At 48.5% G+C, this 18,913-nt stretch overlaps 1 protein-coding gene across 4 annotated transcripts in view; it reads left to right on the top strand.

Annotated features, from left to right (window-relative positions):
* LOC139229965 (protein Tob2-like) overlaps window positions 1-18,913 on the top strand; it is a 121,696-nt gene that overhangs the window by 69,612 nt on the left and 33,171 nt on the right. For 2 of the 4 annotated variants that reach the window (XR_011587869.1, XM_070861650.1), the window contains exon 1: window positions 18,804-18,891. The exons of the other annotated variants lie outside the window; for them this stretch is intronic. The gene's annotated coding sequence lies outside the window, so the exon portion shown is untranslated. Of the gene's footprint in view, window positions 1-18,803; window positions 18,892-18,913 lie in introns of those variants that run through there. 4 annotated transcript variants of the gene reach the window in all.

Here is an 18,913-nt window from a genome sequence, read left to right as displayed (position 1 = left end):
TGCACTGCTTGTGTGACCTGGCAATTGCCTTCATCGTGACAATGCCCGGGTGCCCATTGTGGAGTTCTCTGATGAACACCTCTCTGCCCATCTGGAGCATGACTACGCGGTTTCCCCACAGTAGGCAATCGGCCTGAATCGAGAGTTCATCCTTGCGCCTGTGAAATGGTTTAAATTTCTCAGGGCATGCCCTGTACGTGGCTGCCCAGTCCGCTCAAATTTCCTGCCAAACAGGTACTGGTGCATTTTCTTTACCGCATATACACATGCGAGCGCCTCCTTTTCTACCATCCCGTAGCCCATTTCTGCCTGGGACAGACTCCTGGAGGCATAAGCTACCGGCTGTAACTGACCCTTGGCATTGACATGCTGCAACACACACCCGACACCATAGGACGACGCATCGCACGTTAACACAAGTTTCTGACATGGGTCATATAGCTTTAACAGATTGTTGGAACATAACAAATTGCGTGCTCTATTAAAAGCCCTTTCCTGGCTGTCCCCCCAGACCCATTCGCAACCTTTGCGTAGGAGCATGTGTAGCGGCTCTAGCAGCGTGCTCAATTTGGGAAGAAAGTTACCAAAATAGTTCAGGAGCCCCAGGAACGAACGCAGCTCTGTCATGTTGCGGGGTCTGGGTGCTCTCTGGATCGCTTCCGTCTTGGACGCAGTAGGGCTGATCCCGTCTGCTGCTACCCTCATCCCCAGGAATTCTACCTCTGGAGCTAGGAAGACGCACTTCGCCTTTTTCAGTCGCAGACCTACCCGGTCCAGTCTGCGTAGCACCTCCTCCAGGTTGTGGAGGTGTTCTTCAGTATCGTAACCCGTAATGAGGATGTCGTCCTGAAAAACCACCGTCCCTGGAATCGACTTGAGGAGGCTTTCCATATTTCGTTGGAGATCGCGGCGGCCGAGCGAATCCCGAACGGACATCTGTTATACTCAAACAACCCCTTGTGTGTCGTGATGGTGGTCAGCTTCTTCGACTCACTCGCCAGCTCCTGGGTCATGTAAGCTGAGGTCAGGTCCAATTTTGAAAAAAGTTTGCCACCGGATAGCGTCGCAAAGAGGTCCTCCGCTCTCGGTAGCGGGTACTGGTCTTGGAGTGACACCCGATTGATGGTGGCCTTGTAATCGCCACATATCCTGATCGACCCATCCGCCTTGAGCACCAGCACAATCGGGCTCGCCCAGTCACTGAATTCGACTGGCGAGATGATGCCTTCCCTCAGCAGGCGGTCCAATTCGCCTTCTATCTTTTCCCGCATCACGTACGGCACCGCTCTGGCCTTGTGGTGTACTGGTCTGGCGTCCGGGTTTATGTGAATCACTACCTTGGCCCCCATGAAAGTGCCAATGCCGGGTTGAAATAATGAGTCAAATTTATCCAGGATCTGTGAGCATGATACTCGCTCCACAGAGGAAATTGCATTGACATCGCCTCATTTCCAGTTCATGACAGCAAGCCAACTCCTCCCCAGTAGTGCGGGACCGTCCCCTGGGACAATCCAGAGTGGCAACCTGTTCTCCGAATCTTTGTGGGTCACGACTACCGTGGCGCTGCCTAGCACCGGAATGATCTGCTTTGTGTAAGTCCGTAGCTGTGCGTCAATCGGCGATAATTTTGGCCTCCTGGCCTTGGATGCCCACAACTTTTCGAACTGTTTGATACCCATCAGGGACTGACTGGTCCCCGTGTCTAGCTCCATTGATACTGGGATGCCATTGAGGAGCACTTTCATCATTATCGGTGGCGTCCTGGTGTATGAACTGTATACTTGCTCCACATGAACTCGCTGAACTTCAGCTTCCAGCGATTTCCCCCAGTGTCCATTTCTGCAATTTCTGCAGGTATTTTGCTCATCTCTGCAAAGTCCGGCCTCCAGCATGAGTTGCGGTTTGAAACAAAAGGTCCCTTGCCAGTCGAGTGTCCCTGACTGCCCTTGTTATTGTCCTTGAGTGCACCATTAACAGGTGTTGATGGCCCCATTACTGGCCGCATTGTCCCTTGCAATGGCGTGAATCGCTGTTCATCTTGCCATTGTCTCTGTCGAACTCCCCCTCTGGGTTCGACTACATGTTGGGTCATGCCTGACTGCCCTTGTCTGCCTGGAGAACTGTGTGCTGCTTTAACAATGTTGAATCTCTGTCCCAACCATTCCTTAACACAGTACCTCTCGTCTGTTCTGCTAGTGGCCATGCTCGCGTGGTTTAAATCCCAGTTTCTTGTCGCCATTGATACGTCCTTACTATACAGTATAAATGCACACGAGGCCCATGCTTGAGAGAAGGTCAGTCTGTGACCTGTCCTTTATTCCTTAGCACTCAAGTGATGAAGGTGGGTGGAGCTTCCCCTTTTATACCCGAAGGTCCAGGTTAGGAGTGTCTCCCACCTAGTGGTCAGTGTTCTCATGGTGTACAACTTAGGTCAGTTTATACATGGGTTACAATGCTGGTTGAATACATGACACTGAGCTATCCTGCGATTCCTACTCTGACTAGCACATGGCACTGGTAGCAATCCTGAGATCACTACTTTTGAGGTCCTACTTTTTAATTTAGCTCCTAGCTCACTAAATTCGTCTTGTAGGATCTCATCCCATTTTTTTTTACTTATATCATTGGTACCGAAATGCCACGACAACTGGCTGTTCTCCCTCCCTTTTCAGAATGTCCTGCACCCGCTCCGAGACATCCTTGACCCTTGTACCAGGGAGGCAACATACCATCTCGGTTGCGGCCACAGAAACGCCGAACTCTTCCCCTTACAATCGAATCCCCTGTCACTATCGCTCTCCCACTCTTTTTCCTGCCCTCCTGTGCAGCAGAGCCACCCACGGTGCCATGAACTTGGCTGCTGCTGCCCTCCCCTGATGAGTCATCCTCCCCAACAGTACCCAAAGCGGTCTATCTGTTTTGCAGGGGGATGACCGCAGGGCACTACCTGCCTTGCACTGCTCTTCCTGTTTGTCACCCATCCCCTATCTGTCTGTGTAACCTTTTCCTGCAGTGTGACCAACTCGCTAAACGTGCTATTCACATCATTCTCAGCATCGTGGATGCTCCAGAGTTCATCCTCCCTACAGCTCCAGTGCCGCAATGCGGTCTGTCAGGAGCTGCAGGCGGATACACTTCCCGCACACGTAGTCGTCAGGGACACCGGAAGCGTCCCTGAGTTCCCACATAGTACAGGAGGAGCATAACACGTGTCCAAGCTCTCCTGCCATGACTTAACCTTTGGATTAACTTAATTGGGCAACAACAATGCTAAAGATTACTTACTGATATAGAAAAGAAAAAGAAAAACGACTTACCAATCACCAGCCAATCACTTACCCCCTTGGCTGTGACGTCACCTTTCGATTTCTTTCTACTTCTTTTTTGCCTTCTCTCCCTGCTGCAGCTGCACAAGCCCCGCCTCTCCACAAACTCCCCGCACTGCCCGACTGCTGAGCCTTTGCAGGCCGCTGCCTCTTGACGCTGCTGCCGCCTCTCACGAACTCTTCTGCTGCTGAAACCCTCATCCATGCCTTTGTTACCTCTAGACTTGACTACTCTAACTCACTCCTGGCCAGCCTTCCACTTTCCACACGATGTAAACTTAGTCATCCAAAACTCAGCAGCCCGTGAACTAACTCACACCAAGTCAAGATCATCCATCACCCCTGTGCTTTCTGAACTACATTGGCTCGATTTCAAAATTCTCATTCTTGTTTACAAATCATTCCATGGACTTGCCCCTCCCTATCTCTGTAATTTTTTCAGCCTCACAATCCCACAAGATGTCTGTGCTCCTCAAATTCTGCTCTTGAACATCCCTCATTATAACTGCTCAACCATTGGTGACCGTGCCTTCAGCTGCCTGGGCCACAAGCTCTGGAACTCCCTCCCTAAACCTCTCCGCCTCTCTACCTCTCTTTCCTCCTTTAAGATGCTTGTTAAAACCTACCTCTTTAAACAAGCTTTTGATCAAACTCCAGAGTGTTGGTACAGCATGGGAAGCCTGCTTATATACAATGCTCCCAAGGGATGCTGGGATCCCTTGGGACTCCAACAGATATGTCCTCTGGTGGTGGTGTGATACAGGTTACCTAGGGTTGCATTCATAACATCACTCACTCCTAAAGTCAATAGTACATTTATTTACAGGATGAGACAATCTGGGGCTTTTCGCTCCCTTGTCGATCGTCTTGGTACAACTGCATGTGTGGGTGAGTTGGTTGGTTCTTCGCTGGGCTGCTGGGCAGTTGGCCTTGCCAGGCTGCTGGGCAAGGTGAATTCAGCTTCGTGGTCGACCGTGATGTCAGTTGCCACTTGTGTGTGTGTTGGAGGGTCAAAATTGGTGGTGTCCTCTTCAGGTTGCTCGTGGCTGTTCGTGAATCGTAGTTTGGTTTGGTCCAATTGCTTTCTGCACATTAGTCCATTGGCCAGTTTGACCTAAAACACCCTACTTCCTTCTTTGGCTATGATGGTGTCAGCAAGCCATTTGGGACCAAGTCCATAGTTGAGTACAAATACAGGGTCATTGACTTCAATATCGCGTGACAAGTTTGCGCGATCATGGTACATGCTTTGTTGATAACATAAGAACATAAGAATTAGGAACAGGAGTAAGCCATCTAGCCCCTCGAGCCTGCTCCGCCATTCAAAAAGATCATGGCTGATCTGGCCGTGGACTCAGCTCCACTTACCCGCCCGCTCCCCGTAACCCTTAATTCCCTAATTGGTTAAAAATCTATCTATCTGTGATTTGAATACATTCAATGAGCTAGCCTCAACTGCTTCCTTGAGCTAGCCTCAACTGGAGTTCGTGAGAATTCCACAGATTCACAACCCTCTGGGAGAAGAAATTCCTTCTCAACTCGGTTTTAAATTGGCTCCCCCGTATTTTGAGGCTGTGCCCCCTAGTTCTAATCTCCCCGACCAGTGGAAACAACCTCTCTGCCTCTATCTTGTCTATCCCTTTCATTATTTTAAATGTTTCTATAAGATCACCCCTCATCCTTCTGAACTCCAACGAGTAAAGACCCAGTCTACTCAATCTACTCAATCTATCATATAACCCCCGCATCTCCGGAATCAGCCTAGTGAATCGTCTCTGTACTCCCTCCAAGGCTAGTATATCCTTCCTTAAGTAAGGTGACCAAAACTGCACGCAGTACTCCAGGTGCGGCCTCACCAATACCCTGTACAGTTGCAGCAGGACCTCCCTGCCTTTGTACTCTATCCCTCTCGCAATGAAGGCCAACATTCCATTCGACTTCCTGATTACCTGCTGCACCTGCAAACTAACTTTTTGGGATTCATGCACAAGGACCCCCAGGTCCCTCTGCACCGCAGCATGTTGTAATTTCTCCCCATTCAAATAATATTCCATTTTACTGTTTTTTTTCCTAAGGTGGATGACCTCACATTTTCCGACATTGTATTCCATCTGCCAAACCTTAGCCCATTCGCTTAACCTATCTAAATCTCTTTGCAGCCTCTCTGAGTCCTCTACACAATCCGCTTTCCCACTAATCTTTGTGTCATCTGCAAATTTTGTTACACTACACTCTGTCCCCTCTTCCAGGTCATCTATGTATATTGTAAACAGTTGTGGTCCCAGCACCGATCCCTGTGGCATACCACTAACCACCGATTTCCAACCCAAAAAGGACCCATTTATCCCGACTCTCTGCTTTCTGTTAGCCAGCCAATTCTCGATCCATGCTAATACATTTCCGCTGACTCCGCGTACCTTTATCTTCTGCAGTAACCTTTTGTGTGGCACCTTATCGAATGCCTTTTGGAAATCTAAATACACCACATCCATCGGTACACCTCTATCCACCATGCTCGTTATATCCTCAAAGAATTCCAGTAAATTAGTCAAACATGATTTCCCATCATGAATCCATGTTGCGTCTGCTTGATTGCACTATTCCTATCCAGATGTCCCGCTATTTCTTCCTTAATGATAGCTTCAAGCATTTTCCCCACTACAGATGTTAAACTAACCGGCCTATAGTTACCTGCCTTGTGTCTGACCCCTTTTTTAAACAGAGGCGTTTCATTAGCTGCTTTCCAATCCGCTGGTACCTCCCCAGAGTCCAGAGAATTTTGGTAGATTATAACGAATGCATCTGCTATAACTTCCGCCATCTCTTTTAATATCCTGGGATGCATTTCATCAGGACCAGGGGAATTGTCTACCTTAAGTCCCATTAGCCTGTCCAGCACTACCTCCCTAGTGGTAGTGATTGTCTCAAGCTCCTCCCTTCCCACATTCCCGTGACCAGCAATTTTTAGCATGGTTTTTGTGTCTTCCACTGTGACGACCGAAGCAAAATAATTGTTTAAGGTCTCAGCAATTTCCATATTTCCCATTATTAAATCCCCCTTCTCATCTTCTAAGGGACCAACATTTACTTTAGTCACTCTCTTCCGGTTTATATATCGGTAAAAGCTTTTACTATCTTTTATGTTTTGCGCAAGTTTACTTTCGTAATCTATCTTTACTTTCTTTATTGCTTTCTTAGTCATTCTTTGCTGTCGTTTAAAATTTTCCCAATCTTCTAGTTTCCCACTAACCTTGGCCACCTTATACGCATTGGTTTTTAATTTGATACTCTCCTTTATTTCCTTGGTTATCCACGGCCGGTTATCCCTTCTCTTACTGCCCTTCTTTTTCACTGGAATATATTTTTGTTGAGCATTATGAAAGAGCTCCTTAAAAGTCCTCCACTGTTCCTCAATTGTGCCACCGTTTAGTCTGTGTTCCCAGTCTACTTTAGCTAACTCTGCCCTCATCCCACTGTAGTCCCCTTTGTTTAAGCATAGTACGCTCGTTTGAGAAACTACTTCCTCATCCTCAATCTGTATTACAAATTCAACCATTCTGTGATCACTCATTCCGAGAGGATCTTTTACTAGGAGATCGTTTATTATTCCTGTCTCATTACACAGGACCAGATCTAAGATAGCTTGCTCCCTTGTAGGTTCTGTTACATACTGTTCGAAGAAACAATCCCGTATGCATTCTATGAATTCCTCCTTAAGGCTACCCCATGCGATTTGATTTGACCAATCGATATGTAGGTTAAAATCCCCCATGATTACTGCCGTTCCTTTTTCACATGCCTCTATTATTCCCTTGATTATTGTCCGCCCCATCGTGAAGTTATTATTTGGGGGCCTATAAACTACGCCCACCAGTGACTTTTTCCCCTTACTATCTCTAATCTCCACCCACAATGATTCAACATTTTGTTGCATCGAGCCAATATCATCTCTCACAACTGCCCTGATATTAGCCTTTGTTAACAGAGCTACCCCACCTCCTTTCTCTTCTTGTCTATCCTTCTGAATTGTCAGATACCCCTGTATGTTTAATTCCCAGTCTTGGCCACCCTGCAACCACGTTTCTGTAATGGCCATCAAATCATACCCATTTGTAATGATTTGTGCCGTCAACTCATTTACTTTATTTCGAATGCTGCATGCGTTTAGGTAGAGTGTTTTAATACTAGTTTTTAAACCATGATTTTTAGTTTTGACCCCTTCTGCAGCCCCTTTATATTCATACATATTGTCCCTTCCTATCACCTTGTGGTTTACACTTACCCCAGTGCTACTCTGCTCTGTTGCCTCCTGCCTTTTGCATTCTTCCTTGGGGTCCTGTTCATCTGCGCTCTCACCCACTCTAACTAGCTCAGAGCCCTCTCCTGGGTTCCGAATACTCCTCGCATTGAGGCACCGAGCTTTCAAGCTTGCCTTTTTATTACACTTTGACCCTTTAGAATTTTGCTGTACAATGGGCCTTTTTGTTTCTTGCCTTGGGTTTCTGTGCCCTCCACTTTTACTCATCTCCTTTCTGTCTTTTGCTTCTGTCTCCATTTTGTTTCCCTCTGTCTCCCTGCATTGGTTCCCATCCCCCTGCCATATTAGTTTAACTCCTCCCCAACAGCACTAGCAAACACTCCCCCTAGGACATTGGTTCCGGTCCTGCCCAGGTGCAGACCGTCCGGTTTGTACTGGTCTCACCTCCCCCAGAACCGGTTCCAATGCCCCAGGAATTTGAATCCCTCCCTGCTGCACCACTGCTCAAGTCACTATTCATATGTGCTATCATGCGATTCCTACTCTGACTAGCACGTGGCACTGGTAGCAATCCCGAGATTACTACTTGCCCTCGACGTGATCATGGCGATCAGGGTGGACAAGAGAGAGCCTTTTTTTGAGCGCCCTTTTCATGAGCAACTCGGCTGGGGGAACCCCGGTGAGCGAGTGGGGTCTGGTGCGGCAGCTGAGCAGACTTGGGACAGGTGGGTCTGCAGGGAGCCTTCAAACACAGGTTTCAAGCTTTGCTTAATGGTTTAGACTGCCGGTTCTGCCTGGCCGTTGGATGCGGACTTGAACGGGGCAGATGTGACGTGCTTGATCGCATTGCGGGTCTTGAATTCCTTGAATTCAGCGCTGGTGAAGCACGGCCCATTGTCTCTGACAAGGACATCAGGCAGGCCGTGCGTGGCAAACATGGCTCGTAGGCTTTCGATGGTGGCAGTGGACGTGCTTACAGACATTATTACACATTCAATCCATTTTGAATAAGCATCCACAACAACCAAAAACATTTTGCCTAGAAACGGGCCAGCGAAGTCAACATTGGTCCTAGACCACGGTTTGGAGGACCATGACCACAAACTTAGTGGTGCCTCCCTGGGTGCATTGCTCAGTTGAGAATAAGTGTTGCATTGGTGCACGCAAGACTCCAAATCTGAGTCGATGCCAGGCCACCACACATGGGATCTGGCTATAGCTTTCATCATTACAATGCCTGGGTGGGTACTGTGTAGGTCGCATCTGAACGTTTCCCTGCCTTTCTTAGGCAAAACCACACGATTACCCCACAAAAGACAGTCCGCCTGTATGGACATTTCGTCTTTGCGCCGCTGGAACGGCTTGATCTCTTCATGCATCTCCGCTGGGATGCTGGACCAGCTCCCATGGAGGACACAGTTTTTTACAAGGGACAGTAAAGGATCCTGACTGGTCCAGGTCCTGATCTGGCGGTCCTTAATGTGTGACTTTTCATTTTCAAATGCATCCATCACCAAGAGCAAATCTGCAGGCTGTGCCATTTCCACCCTGGTGGTGGTCAATGGTAGCTGACTGAGAACATCAGCGCAGTTCTCTGTGCCTGGCCTGTGGTGAATTAAATCGTTATATGCAGACAGCGTAAGCGCCTATCTTCGGTTGCGGGCAAAGGCACTGGTATTAATCCCTTTGCTCTCTGAGAATAGCGATATGAGCGGCTTATGGTCAGTTTCTAACTCAAATTTGAGACCAAACAGATACTTGTGCATTTTTTTCACCCCGCAAACACATACTAGAGTTTCTTTTTCAATCATGCTGTAGGCCCTTTCGGCCTTGGACAAACTCCTGGACGCATAGGCAATGTTCCCGATTCATTTGCTTGTTGTAACACACACCCGACCCCGTACGAAGATGCAACACAAGCTAGCATTAAACGTTTACATGGGTTATACAGAACAAGCAGTTTGTTGGCACATAACAGATTTCTGGCTTTCTCAAAAGCAGCCTCTTGTGATTTCCCCCATACCCAGTCGTCTCCCTTGCGCAGCAACACATGTAGGGGTTCTAGCAAGGTGCTTAACCCGGGTAGGAAATTACCGAAATAGTTGAGGAGTCCCAGGAACGACCGCAGCTCCGTCACGTTCTGTGGTCTTGCCGCGTTCTTGATGGCCTCCATCTTGCCGTTGGTGGGTCTGATGCCATCTGCCGTGATTCTTCTCCCTAAGAACTCGACCTCTGGCACCAGGAAAACACACTTCGAGCATTTCAACCTGAGCCCCATGCAATCTAGCTGACTTAGAACCTCTTCCAGGTTCTGCAAGTGTTCGATGGTGTCCCGACCTGTGACCAATATGTCGTCCTGGAAAACCACGGTGCGTGGAACCGACATTAGCAGGCTCTCCATGTTCCTTTGAAAAATCGCCGCGGCCAATCGAATCCCAAACAGTCATCTATTGTAGATGAACAGACCTTTGTGTGTGTTGATGCAGGTGAGGCCTTTCGAAGATTCTGCCAATTCCTGCATCATGTAGGCAGAGGTCAGGTCCAGCTTGGTAAACGTCTTTCCTCCAGCCAAGGTCGCAAATAGGTCATCTGCCTTGGGTAGCGGGTACTGGTCCTGTAGCGAGAAATGGTTAATTGTTACTTTATAGTCCCCACAAATTCTGACCGTGCCGTCGCCTTTGAGAACCGGAACAATCGGACTGGCCCACTCGTTGAACTCCACCGGTGTGATGATGCCTTCCCGCTGCAGCCTGTCCAGTTCAATTTCCACTTTCTCTCACATCATGTATGGCACTGCCCGTGCCTTGTGGTGGATGGGTCGTGTACCGGGAACCAAGTGGATCTGCGCCTTCGCCCCCGAGAAACTTCTGATGCCTGACTCAAATAACGACGGGAACCTGCTCAGAACCTGGGCACAGGAGGCGTTGTTGACGGACGAAGCACTCGGGTGTCATCCCAGTTCCAGCGGATTTTTCCCAGCCAGCTTCTGCCGAACAGTGTGGGGCCATCTCCTGGTACAATCCATAGCGGGAGTTCGTGCACTGCTCCACCATAGGAGACTTTTACTTCTGTGCTGCCAATAACAGGAATCAGCTCTTTGGTGTAAGTTCTCAGCTTGGTATAAATGGGGCTAAGCTTGGGCCTGTGTGCCTTGTCAAAGGCCTTTTTGCTCATGATAGACTGACTCGCACCCATGTCCAGTTCCATGGATACTGGAATTCCTGGACTTTTAGCATGATTGGTGGACATTGCGTGGTGAAGGTGTGTACCCCGTATACTTCTGCCTCCTCGGTTCGAGTCTCTGGTTCAGCCTGATCCGCCATGGATCGATCCTCCTCTGCAACGTGGTGGTTTGCAGGGTTCGCAGCTCGTCTGCACATTTTCTGGAGGTGTCCCTTTGTTCCACAGCCTTTGCACACATAGTGTTTGAAGCGGCATTGATGGGCTCGATCACCTCCGCAGCGCCAATAAGGTGTTAACTGCCTCACATTAACGATTCATGGCGGCCTCTGGGTCATCTGAGGTCGTGCAGCTGCCGGTGTGTACGTTCTGCCATATGCATTTCTGCCTGAAAACTACATTACTTTGTGTACAGTACTTGCCGAAACCTCTTTATGCTGCGAAATTTGTTTGGTGTTATCGCTGGTGGACATAAATGCCTGGGCTATCGTTATGGCTTTGCTCAGATTCGGTGTTTCAACAGTCAATAGTTTGCGGAGGACAACCTCATGGCCAATGCCAAGCAAAAAGAAGTCTCTTAGCATTTCCTCAAGGACTCCATAGAATTCACAATGTCCTGCAAGGCGCCTTAGTTCGGTGACGTAACTCGCCACTTCCTGGCTTTCAGACTCATTGACATGTGTAAAATCGATACCTTGCCATCACAACGCTTTCCTTCAGATTTAGGTGCTCCTGGACCAGGGTACATGGTTCCTCATACGATTTGGTTGTTGGTTTCACCGGAGCTAGATGTTTCTTCATGAGCCATAGGTTGTTGCCCCACAGACGTTGAGGAGGATCTCTCTTCATTTGGAGGCGTTCTCGTCCCCTTCCAGCTCATTGGCCACGAAGTATTGGTCGAGTCTCTCCACGAAGGCCTCCCAATTGTCCCCTTCAGAGAATTTCTCCAGGATACCAACACTTCTCTGCATTTTCGCGTGATTGTTCTTTATCTCATCGCCAGTTGTTAAACTCATAATAAAGTGATGCAACCGAGTACTGTAGACAATGAGTAAGTGTGGCCTTAGCTTCTTCAATCAAACTCCAGAGCGTTGGTACAGCATGGGAGGCCTGCTTATATACAGTGCTCCCAAGGGATGCTGGGATCCCTTGGGACTCCAACAGGTATGTCCTCTGGTGGCGGTATGATACAGGTTACCAAGGGTTGCATACATAACAGCGCCCAAACCACGAAATGAGCCGCTGAAGAAAATGATGCAGACCATGAGGTGCAGCACTGATGGAGCAACACGTGGCACCAAACGGAGAAGAGGATTGGGGTAAAGCAAGCAAGGCTCTCTTAAAGGAGGCCTGCAACCCACTACAATTAAAGGGACAGTTCCACACACTCAAGCAATGTAATAGTAACTGTAAGTCAGAGACAGAATGTGTAATGATAATCAGAGTTGTGTACATGCAATGAGCAAGGAAAAGTCGCGCAATCATGTAAAATGTGTAAATGATAATCTGAATTGTGTACGCACAACCAGTGAGGAAAAGTCGCGCTATCGCGATTGGACCCACAGAGTGCCCATCATAAGTAATGAAAAGTTGTGCGATGTAGGATTTCAACTGCACGCAGCCAATGCAGCGGGCAGACACCCATCGGAAGCACACAGGTCCAGCGAGCTAACCAATGCTGTAGCCTGCGTTCCGGGGACCAGAGTCATGCACCATGGAGTGTGGTCACAAGCAGCTAACACACACGAGCTGCAGAGCAAGCGACTTCAGCAGGACAACAGCACTGGTATCAATACCATGCCCCTGATCGGCTCCACCTCTCAGGCACCCAATGGCACCAACTGCCACGAGCCTGAAGGAGCAGACTGTGCTAAGGCGCAGTCTCCAGACCCCATCGCCACCAAGGCCATACCCGTAAATGAAGTGCCACCCGCCACAGTTCCCCCAAAGGGGACCGAGACCAGCCAGGATCCCAAACCAAACAATGCCCAGGCCAGCGAGTCACTGTGCACTGCTAGGCGGCAGCACCTCAGGGAACAGCAGCGCTCCAGGGTGCAAAGAAAGGACAGGGAGGTCGCAGGCATCTGTGAACCGGCCTGACACTAGGGACCAGGGCAACAGCCCCGCGAGTAGGCAACTCGAGCCAACCGGGTTCCCACTGCCAGCACTGGGCACCGAGCCGCCACCAGACTCCAGGGACACAATCCAGCAGCTCTGGAACTAGTTTGTCCTTAAGCACCGGTTACCGATTCCCAGCACGTATCGATAATGTATTTCACCAGTCTAACGTACTTGTCTCACAACGGAACCACAAATATAATGCAAACCTGTTTTCCTGAACTTGAATGTATATGAATGCAATGAGCCTCCGGCATAATTTATACGTGGGGGAGGGGGGGTGGGGGGACGCGGTGGGGAGAATGGAGTGTTCAGGGACACACACAAATAGCAACCACCAGCACTCTACTGCACCAACCACTCACCCAAGATTGAAACGACCTGCCAAGGGTCAACCAGATAGAACCCACATAGAGCTAAGTCCAGAACACAATCAATGCAGAGGCGATTTGCACTAAAGGCTCAGGGGAGAGTGATGTCATGTATCCTACATAGCTACTGTTGGTACTATCACAAGGTGTGCCACCAGAGGGCACAGCAGTGGGAGACTTGCAGGTTACCTGTACAGGTGTGCCTGGCCTAGTATAAAAGGCAGGCCACCAGGTGTGATCCTCACTCTGGAGTTATCATATAAAGGTCACTACAGTTCAAGTACAACACACTGCCTCGTGGAGTCATTACGAGAGCATCTAAGGACACAACAGTCTTAATGGTGAGAGACTGGGAACTGTGGGGGAGCAAAGGGATTTAGCTATCCATACATACAAATCACCAAAAGATAATTAAAAAGGCTACTGGAATGTTGGCCTTTATCTCAAGGGGGCTGGAATACAAAAGTAAAGAAGTGAAGCTTTAGTTGTACAGAGCCTTGGAGTACTGTGTTCAGTTTTGGACAATGCACCCCAGTAACAACAACAACAACAACTTGTATTTCTATAGTACATAATGAACTGACCCAAGGCACTTCACAGACTATTATGAGATAACATTTTGACATCGGGCTGCATAAGTAGAAGTTAGCACGGGTGACCTAAAGCTTCATCAAAGAGGTAGGTTTTAAGGAGTGTCTTTAAGGAGGAAAGAGAAGTAGAGAGGTTTAGGGAGGGAGTTCCAGAGCTTGGGGCCCAGGCAGCAGAAGGCACGGCCACCAATGGTTGAGCGATTATAATCAGGGATGCTCAGGAGGGCAGAATTAGAGAAGCGCAGACATCTTGGGGGGGGGGGGGGTTGTGGGGCTGGAGGAGATCACAGAGATAGGGAGGGACGGACGAGGGCCACGGAGGGATTTGAAAATAAAGATGAGAATTTTGAAATCGAGGTGTTGCTTAACCGGATGCCAATTTAGGTCAGTGAGCACAGGGGTGATGGGTGAGCGGGACTTGGTGCAAGTTAGGACACGGGCAGCCAAGTTTTGGGTCACCTCTAGTTGAATCGGGTAGAATGTGGGAGGTCAGCCAGGAGTGCATTGGAGTAGTCAAGTCTAGAGGTAACAAAGGCATGGATAAGGGCTTCAGCAGCGGATGAGCTGAGAGAAGGGTGGAAACAGGCGATGTTAAGGAGAGTGGAAATAGGCGGTCCTACTAAGGATATATTGGCCCTGTAGAAGTCTGTAAGATATTCGGGGTCAATCCAGTGCGCTTATTTTAAAGTTACTGCAGGACCAGGGACACAGGTGTACACTCTGTTAAAAGGCAAGTTCAGGACCGATGTTAGGAAGTACTTTACACAAAAAGTGACCAATACCTGGAAAGGGCTCCCAGGTAAGAGTAATGCTGGCAAAAAGATTTGGGGTCAATAAAGAGACAGTTCAGCGCTACGATGGGGACATTGGGTGTGTATGGACGCATGAGCTAGTTGGGTCAAATCTGCCTCGTCATCTGTACTTATACTGGTGATCTTTGCCAAGTGTGTGGCTGGGCATTGCATGCACCCCTAGAACCATTGGGGGCAGTGGCGCTGGACTGTTTTATCAACTAAGCAAACCTCTCTGGTACTGTTTAGTCATTAAAAGAGATTTGCCATTGCAGTCAGCATTTAGCTAATCCTGTTATAATAGGCATTGAAAAAACATTACAATACTCAGACTGGGACACATTCAACGGAATTGTTTAGATCGTGTTCAATAGAACACAAAGCCAAGTGAAATACAAGGTACAGCAAATCATTATGGAGGCAGCGCAGAGAAGGGGCATGAGGCTGATCCAGAGTATCAATGGTCTGCAAAGACTGGAGAAACAGGGCATTTTCAGCCTGCATAGGAAGTGCCTGAGAGGCGATATTATATAAGATAGTTAGCAGAATAGAAAAAAGAAATATTACTGTATTTATTATTTGTTCAGAACTTAGAGGAAAGACTGAATAGGCTGAGGGGTATCCTATTAGAACAACAACAAATTACACTTATATAAAGAAAGACTTGCATTTATATAGCGCCTTTCACAACCACTGGACATCTCAAAGCACTTTACAGAGTGTACTTTCTGAGTGTAATCACTGTTGTAATATGGGAAATGAACCAGAAGAACTCACTTTGTATGAGGAGCAAAAACCATGATGCACAGTAAACTCCCAGCCACATCCAGCACTGCCCACATATTAAATTGTTAATCCTGCAGTATAACCGATATCGGGGAACGATCACAAGGCTTTGCTCTATCTCTGGTTCTGTACTTTGTGATGGTACCTGAAACCATCTATTAGATTAGTGCGCTCCTGGACATCGATTATTCTACAGATTCTCAAACTCCACAATTAGACAAGTGTTCTTTGTTCATTCATGGATATGCATAATTCTTCCTGTATCATCATCATCATCATCATCATAGGCAGTCCCTCGAAGCGAGGATGACTTGCTTCCACGCCAAAAAGGGATGAGTTCACAGGTGTTTCAATGAAGGACCTAATATTCCAGGTCCCGAACTACATGTTGAAGGGTGGAAGATGCCTGTGCGAGGATTTTTTTAACGTGTGGTGGCCGTTGCACTCCAGCCACCGCACGGGCTTGACAGAGCTCGGTCTTGGTCCAGTGGCAAGGATTGACCAAGACGACTGGAGACCTGCTCTGCTGCACGGACCTCGTGTGCACACATATCGCAGTGTGGGCTGGCCCGTGCTGCCCCTGGGCCCTCGCCTCTGCGGGGCCCCAGACTCACGCCTCTCCTGGTCACTTCCCCGGTCACTTCCTTCTAGAAACTCTTGCCGCTCCTTCACCCCTTCTCCTGTGCCTTCCCGCACTGCAATCAACGACCTGGCTTCGTAGGCCATCGCCCTCCTGCAGTGGTATGCCGCCGCACGCTGCTCCCTCTGATGGCTCCGGCCTGCTGATGGTCTTGCAGACCCGGGACCGCGCCGATTTCTGGGCTGGGCCGCCACACGCTGCTCCCTCCTGTATATAAATTATCTGAATACCTTGATTCGACTATTCTCTGTAACTCACTTTTGCTTATTCAGTACATTCTACGAATAAATATATACGCCATCTTAACCTCTTGAATAAATTCTAGCTTGTAACTCACTCCCGGGTCACTATTATTCCCTACCAATAAAGACTGTTTCCATTCTATTTTGCTACATCGCAGTGTGGTAGAATTTGTGAGACGGATCTGAATTCAGATCATCCCTTTCCTCAATATCATCTCACGCAAATAGATAACTTGCTTTGATATAAAGAAAGAAAGACTTGCATTTATACAGAGCCTTTCATGACCACCGGACGTCCCAAAACACTTTACAGCCAATGAAGTAGTTTTTGAATAGGCAGTCCCTTGGAATCGAGGAAGACTTGCTTCCACTCTAAAAATGAGTCCTTAGGTGGCTGAACAGCCCAATACGAGAACCACAGTCCTTGTCACAGGTGGGACAGATAGTCATTGAGGGAAGGGGTGGGTGGGGCACGCTCTTTCCGCTGCCTGCGCTTGATTTCTGCACGCTCTCGGCGATGAGACTCAAGATGCTCAGCGCCCTCCCAGATGCACTTCCTCCACTTAGCGCAGTCTTTGGCCAGGGACTCCCAGGTGTCAGTGGGAATGTTGCACTTTATCAGGGAGGCTTTGAGGATGTCCTTGTCATGTTTCCTCTGCCTACCAATACAACGGGAATAACTCCCCTGCTCTTCTTCGAAATAGTGCCATGGGATCTTTTATGTCCACCTGAGTGAGCAGACTCGGTTTGACGTCTCATCTGAAAGACGGCACCTCCGGCAGTGCAGCACTCCCTAAGTATTGTACTGGAGAGTCAACGTAGATTTTTGTGCTCAAGTCCCAAGACAGAAAATGACATTACCAAACATTCATTGAAGCGCGTTGCATTTCGAAACCTCTGCTGATACTTTCATTTTAGGCTCCATGGTAGCACTCTTGTCAGTGGTTTAGGTCCCACTCCAGAGATTTGAGTACATAATCTAGGCTGATACCTTAGTGCAGTGCTGAGGGAGCACGACAGTGTGAGAGGGGGCCGTATTTCAGATGAGACATTAAACCGATGCTCTGTCTGCTCTCCAAGATGGATGTAAAATATCTCATGGCACTGTTCAAAGGAGAGCAGGGGAGTTCTCCCCGGTTTCCTGGCCAATATTTATCCCTCAATCGATTATCTAGTCATTTATCTAATTGCTATTTGTATTTTGTAGTTATTTCTGTGGTTTGTGGAGCGTTTGAGTACCAAAATAAGTATCCTTTTCTAAAATAACCCATAAGGAGATGCTGGATTTCCCAGTGTTACCAACTGAAAACCAAACAAAAATTTCCCCTTTTTAAACAGCACAACGAATAAAGAACTTAATCACAAAACCACAAAGGAATCTTATACTCTGAAATAATAATGTTATTACTATTATACACTGGGCACTCCAGTCCCAGCAGTGCCCACCAGTCAGGGAGGGGCATTAATCACACCTCAGGAGCTTGCTGTGCGCAAATTGGCTATACATTTCCCTACATAGTAACAGTGGCTACACTTCATTAAATTTAAAGCACTTTGGGACGTTCTGAGGATATGCAAGTCGCTTTGGGATGCCATGAGGATGTGAAAGTCGCTATATCAATGCAAGTTGGCTTGGGACGTCCTGAGGATGTGAAAGGTGCTATATAAATGCAGGTTGCTTTGGGGTGTCCCGAGGATGTAAAAGGTGCTATATAAATGCACCTTTGGGACATCCTGTGAAAGGCGCTGTATAAATGCAAGTCATTTTGGGCCGTCTGGAGGATGCGAAAGTCACTATATCGCAAGTCAGTTTGGGACATCCTGAGGATGTGAAAGGCGATATATAAATGCAGGTTTCTATGGGGCGTCCTTACGATGTGTAAGTCACTACATCAATGTCAGCCGCTTTGGGACGTGCTGCGGATGCGCAAGACGCTATATAAATGCAAGGCGCCTTAGGATGACCTGAGGATATGAAAGGAAAGGGCGACATATAAATGCAGGTCGCTTTGCTGCGGTCCTGAGGACGTGAAAGGCGATATTTAAATGCAAGTCCTCCTTTCACTGACGCGAGCCTGACGTCTGCGACGCCGCCACCAATTGGCCGGCGAGGCCGACCAACCAGCGGCGACTGGTGTTCGGGCCGCGACCAATCAGAGCCGAGTTGCTAGCACGCCGCTTTATTTTTAGGATCGGGGGGGGGGGGGGGAGGGAGCCGCCTCACCGCCCCTGACGTCGTGCGCGCGCGTCAGTCTCCTTCCGCCACTGGGGAGGAGAGGAGAAAATAGTCCTCATTGGGGAAAAAGGAAAGAAAAAACGAAGATAAAAAAAATATAATAATCTCAAGCGGTAAAAAAATAAAAGGGTTGGTGTTTTATTGGAAGGGGGTTGATTTTTTTTAAACGTGAGGGAAGAAAGTGTATGTGTGTGTGTGTGTGAGGGGGTGAAAGTAGTCCCGCAGGCGGCGGCTGACGGTGGGGAGGGAGCGGGTATAAGTGCGCCGGGGAGCCGGGGCCAAAGTTTGGGCAGAGGCGGTTCGGGCTGACAGGCGGCGGGAGCACCGGCACACAGCCTCCCCCAGCACGGCAAGTAAGCCTTCTCTCGGCAATAA

This window comes from Pristiophorus japonicus, chromosome 19, assembly GCF_044704955.1.
Source record: "Pristiophorus japonicus isolate sPriJap1 chromosome 19, sPriJap1.hap1, whole genome shotgun sequence".
Lineage (NCBI taxonomy): Eukaryota > Metazoa > Chordata > Chondrichthyes > Pristiophoridae > Pristiophorus > Pristiophorus japonicus.
This window is presented reverse-complemented; position numbering and strand designations above follow the sequence as displayed.